The 6,000-nt window shown below is 32.8% G+C and overlaps 1 long non-coding RNA gene across 1 annotated transcript; it reads left to right on the top strand.

The window, feature by feature from the left end:
- Nucleotides 1–3,117: 3,117 nt before the first annotated feature.
- Nucleotides 3,118–4,433, top strand: LOC145800089 (uncharacterized). Its single transcript, XR_014341409.1, has 3 exons — nucleotides 3,118–3,387; nucleotides 4,080–4,206; nucleotides 4,324–4,433. It is a non-coding gene; the product is annotated as an uncharacterized LOC145800089 (long non-coding RNA).
- Nucleotides 4,434–6,000: the final 1,567 nt, after the last annotated feature.

The following is a 6,000-nucleotide window of genomic DNA, read 5'->3' on the forward strand; positions in this document are numbered from 1 at the left end:
AAACGAGACTTAAGACTTGCCAAAAAAATAAAAACAAAAAATCACTTATAGCTCAACTATTTCAAAATTATCCCACTTATTTGCAATTCACTCACAAACTATTTTGGGAATAATGGTCCACTACAAGAAAACACATTTTTCGTGACCACTTTTGGCTACCAAAACAAATTTAGTAGCCAAAAGTGTGAGAATTGGCTACCAAAATTAATTTTAGTCGGCAAAAGTCATCTTCTTAGCTACTAATTTTTTTCGTAGGGGAATGTTGATTATTGGCGACTAAAAAAAATTTAGTAGCTAAAAATATTACAATTTGCGATTAAAAAAAAATTAGTAGCTAAACATATCACAATTGGCGACTAAAAGAAATTTAGTCGGCAAAAATGCCAGAAATTGGCGACGAAAAGTAAATTTAGTCGCCGTAGGTATAGATTTGGCAACTAAAACCTTTAGTCGGCAAATGTAAAATAAAAAATTAATTTTTAGCTATGGCGACTAAAGTTTCAGCGATGAAAAATAAATTTAGTCGCCGTAGGTATAGATTTGGCTACTAAAACCTTTAGTCGGCAAATGTAAAATAAAAAATTAATTTTTATCTTTGGCGACTAATAGTTTAGTCCCCAAAAGTTGATTTTCAGCAACGAAAAATAAATTTAGTCGCCGTAGGTATAGATTTGGCTCCTAAAGCCTTTAGTCGGCAAATGTAATATTAAAAAATTAATTTTTATCTTTGGCGACTAATATTTTAGTTGCCAAAAGCTAAAATATTTGGAGGGAGCTATTTTAAATTTTAGAGGGATTTGAAAAATTAATTGGCGACTAAAAAGTTTTAGTCGCTAATGGCGTAATATATATAAATATATATATAGCATTCGCTCCTGTTCTCTGTTTATTCTCCTTCACCACACGAAACCTCACCCCACTTCACATGATCACAGACCACCGCCACCGCCTCAGATGGCAACGGCCACTGCCGCAGATCGCTGCCGCCACCGCCACCTCTGCAGATCGCCATCGCCATTACTGTAGAGCACAGGTTCTTTCTCTCTCTCTCTCTCTCTCTCTCTCTCTCTCTCTGCGTGCTCGCTCTCGCTCTCTTGCTCTCTTTCGATCGAGCTATGTCTCTGTGGTACAACTTAAATTCTTAATTTCTCAAAAAAAAAAATATAAGAACTTGGGTCAATTGAAACCCCAATCAATTTATATGACAATGTTGTTTTCACAGTTTGCCCTAATTTATATGATAATGTTGTTTACACAAGTTGGCCTCACTAATATATATATATATATTATTGAACTTTGTAAATAAATTACTTATAAGAATATATGCATGAGTAGCTAAGAGTGTGGAAAGACTAAAATGTGATACATTGGTAGTAGTGTTTGGTCTCTATCTGGTTTACTGAAATGCAGGTAAAGCAGTGTTTGGTTTATTGAAATGATTATAAATAGGAATAGAATATATGAGGCTCGAGCTGTGTCTCTGTGTCTCTATCTCCCTTCCTCTATTTCTTTCAATCTTGACAGGCCAGATTTCTTCAAGTTGTTTTTTGTTCACATTTACATTTTTTTTGCTCACCAGCTGTTCGACATTTGGTCTGTGACTTGTAGAAATGAATTGTTTAAGTATATATGGACCCCAAAGCATCTCTAGTTTGCTCACCAACTGTTTGACAATTTATTTGTGATACATAGGAATGATCTGCTGGAGCAATTTTAATTGTGTAGTTTTGTGGATTTTTGTTAATTGTTTCTATTGATACTAATGTCCTCGATAGTAATCTGCTGGAGCAATTTTCTGCTGGCAAGATTGATGCAGATGGTTGAGCAATTTTTTGCTGGCAATTTTAATCTGCTTGATAGTAATCTGTTGGAGCAATCTATTGACACTAATGCCCTGTTTGAAAATTGGTTTGTGATGCATAGTAATCTGCTGAATTTTTGTGATGCATAGGATTTTTTTGAAGATGAACAAATTCTGTACTTTTAGTCAGCAGATTCGACCTTCATTTCATTACACTTTTGGCCACAAGAGATGAAGGAGATAGGTCAAAAATGAAGAGAAGGCTGGAGGAGATGAACAAGTTCACATCTTCATTTCATTATTGTGTTTGGTATGCAATTAGGTGCTAAGCTTTCCTCTGTTCTTTCTTTACACTACCATTGAGAATATGCTCATTTTTCTTTCAATTCCTAGATGGTGAAGAACAAGAAACCAGCTAAGCTCCCAATGAGGCTACTAGGCACTGTTTTTTTCTTTTTCTTTTTCTCTATGCAAAAACCTATGTTAGTTAAACCTATGTTATGTAATAACTGCATTAATGTGTTTTCTATCCAAACTCGGATCGAATAGATGTTAGTTGTTGTTGTAAAGTGAGAAGATTAGAAAGATTAAGAAAGACAAAATACTTAAACTTAAGAAGGACAAAGCGTAATTTACTCTTTTAAATATTATATGTTGACATAAACATTTAGTAAGAAAGTCTAATAACATATTAATATATGCATACAACAAACTGTTTAAGAGTACATTTTAAACTCATCCTAATAATCTAAACACAACTGTGCTTGAAATAGGGTCTAATCTAAACACAACTGTGTTGGATGATTTATTAATAATAGAGGATGAAATGATTGATAACCATAGAGATGTGGACAACAAAGTAGGTTTATTTTTTGTAAGGTTGTCATAGGTTTTCTATTATTTAGATGGTTTTATATATATTCTATCAACATAATTATTGAATTAATCATTGAGAAATGAGTTATAATTGATAATGTAAATAGAGTCTTAATGCTCAAATGACTAACGGCATTCATGGCAAGGTAATATGCGAAGTGCTTTATGTATCATTCAATTTGGATTTATCTGTGGAATGGAGTCCATGTTTTGATCTGTACAAGGAGTGTTATTATGTATTATAATACTAGTGAACTAATCAAGGAAGAAAAGGATTTTTATTTTTTAATAGAAAAAAACTTACTGATGCATAGTCTCCTCCTGACTATTAATGCTTACTATTAATTTTCTAGTCAGATACATTATATGTTTGGTTCCAGTTGGCTTACATTGCTTGATTGAATTTTGAATGTCATTAAATTTTGCAGCAATCTCTATTCATGGTTTCATGCCACTACTATTCATGGAGATAGGACACAGCAGGTGAGTTGGTCACTGGTCACATTATTTCCACGACCATTGGTGGCAAAAATGGAGAACCCAAACAGGTAATACTACCTTCTTGAATACCCTTTTGACTTGCTCTGAACAAGTTGAGCCTTGAAGAGTAATGAGATTTGTTGTTGAGGCTTGAAGAAAGTCCCTCATCAACAGTTTGGGGTGGGAAAATAACTGGAATCAAGTTTGGTTTGGCTACTTGTCAGGAAATTGTAAGCATAATCTCTTTTTTGGCGTTATTTGTTCAGGAAAATAACTGGAATCAAGTTTGATTATCACTAGGGATTTTGAAACTTTTTTTTTGCTTCTTTTCGTTTCTTTTCTTATCTTTTCAGTTTGAATAAAGAATTCCTATCTTATCCTGTTTTTGAAACTCATGTTGTTAGGGTGGGGCTTGGTAATGCCCTGTTTTCTGTCTATCCATATTTTTGTTCTTTTGTCTTTGTTTTTGCATAAAACAAAATAAAAAACAATATTTGGTACATCATACATGTGTTTTTAAAAATATAAAACGAGATTAAGAAAACATGTTCAGTGAGTGGAGGGAGGAGGTAATGGTCTGAGGGATGACGCAGCGGATAGGGAATGAAAAATTGTTTTGAAAATAATATTTTTTCTTCAGATTTTGAAATTGAAAATTGTTGTCTTTTTTTTGGAAACTAAAACAGTTCTCAGATGTGTTTTTTCATTTATAGTTTTAAAAATTCTTAAAAAAAAAAAACTGGGCCCTAGAAGATTTGAGTCCTAATATTGTTCCAGACTTATTTTAGATCTTGTGATGGATGTAAACCTCCTTCCGAACAAATTGTCCTACAATTGGCATTTGATTAAGTGCAACTTTGGATCTTGTGACCATTCTGGTTGAATAAATTGGTATGATTCCTTTTATTTATTTTTTTGTTAGTGCACATCATCCAATAGTGATTTCCCTATAAGCCATGCTAGTCAGCTTTCAAATATGTTCCTTGGTTTGCCGCTTGAATCTGGAAAATGTGAATCATGTGGTGCTGCGGAACCCGGGACATGCGAAGGTATTTTTCATGTTTTAATCCTTTTTATTTTGTGATTACACTGAGAAGCTTGAATGGTCATGACCGCTGGACACATTGAAGTATTGCTAAAGTGTTGTTCATTTTTTTACCTTTCAGGTCACTTTGGGTATATAGAATTACCAATTCCAGTATATCATCCTTCCCATGTGAGCGAACTAAAGCGGTTGTTGAGCCTAGTTTGCTTTAAGTGCTTGAAGTTGAGAAGTAAGAAGGTAATGGATATGTTTATAGAAGGCTCCACGTAAAATCTATTTGTCATAAGTAGTTAAATCCTTTTGCTTTCTTGATTGAGAGGGTAGCAGATTATTGTGTTGTGTTATAGTAAGAATTTGAAGCTCTCGGTGATTATAGATCATTCTGCCATAATATATCCTATATTTGATTATTTAATAAAGGAAGTTGGTAGACATTTGAGTGTGGTCACATATGTGGTGGCCCTTTTCTAAAAGTGTTGTGTGAATATCATTATTTTTCTATTATTTCTCTGAGACATTTAATTTTATAAATTGTTTCTCTCTCCTTATTTTAACTAAAATGTAGAGTTAATTTGTGAAACTGATATCTCAACATAGAAGTGTTATATGTAAGAATATCTATGTCATTAACAGGGAAAGCTTTTAAGCCTTCTTAACATTTTATAGGCACCAAACTATAAATTATTGACGTTGGATTAGACTTGGAGTGTATGGAATTTGTATGGATTATGTATGGATTATTGACCCTAATATATTTTAGTGTTGATGGATTATATTGTTTATACAGGGTACATGTTATAATTTAAATTATTGACGTTGGTTATTCATGTATTATGTATGGATTTAAATCATGGTTATTCATATATTATGTTGAATTCTTTAATGGTTGATAATATATTTTAGTGTTGATGGATTATATTGTTTATACAGGGTACATGTTGTAATATAAATGAATACAGGTTGTTTACAATTTTTTTTTTTTTAAAAAAAAAGAAAATTATTTTGCCACCAAATGTTTTGGTAGCCAAATAGGTAATCAAAAGTTTTGGCTATTAATAATTTAGTAGCAAAAACATAACCCAAAACGTTTTTGCCACCAAATAATTAGTAGCTAAAAAATTTGAGAATGAGAGAAATAAACTATTGGCTACTAAATTTTTTAGTCACGGAAAAAAGGGTATCATTTGGCGACTAAAACTTTTTGTGGCAAAAAGTAAAGAAATGAATCTTAATAGGTTTTTGGCTACGAACAGTTTTAGTCGGCAAAAGTCACCACGCCTAAGGTAGAACTTTTAGTGACTAAACCTTTAGTAGCAAAAAGGTCACGTTTGCCGACTAACAAAGGATTAGTAGCTAAATGTTCACTTTCGGTGACCAACGGTTTCAGTGGCGAAAAGATACCATTTGCCTACTAAAAGAAATTTAGTAGGGAAATGTTTCATTTTTGGCGACCAAATGAAGTTTAGTCGCCAATACTATCGCCGACGGGGTATGGGCGACGAACTTGGCGACATAAATTTTTGGTCGGTAAATCGTTTCAACGACCAAATTTATGCCTTTTGCTGACCAATAATTTAGTAGCTAAAAGTGACATTTCTTGTAGTGGTCCTCTTTACTTAAACTGCTAGGGTTTATTATTGATAAGAAGTCTATTTTTACGAGGATATGACATTAGGTCTAAAGATTTTTTTATTTTATTTTTTAAGCTAAGGGCATAATTAATGAAATTATTTAATGAGAAAGACAAATTATTATTGTAAAGGAATTTTGTTTTATCCCACTACCGCTAGATGACCGA

This window comes from Camellia sinensis, chromosome 9 (assembly GCF_055761805.1).
Source record: "Camellia sinensis isolate YWXY chromosome 9, ASM5576180v1, whole genome shotgun sequence".
Taxonomy (NCBI): domain Eukaryota; kingdom Viridiplantae; phylum Streptophyta; class Magnoliopsida; order Ericales; family Theaceae; genus Camellia; species Camellia sinensis.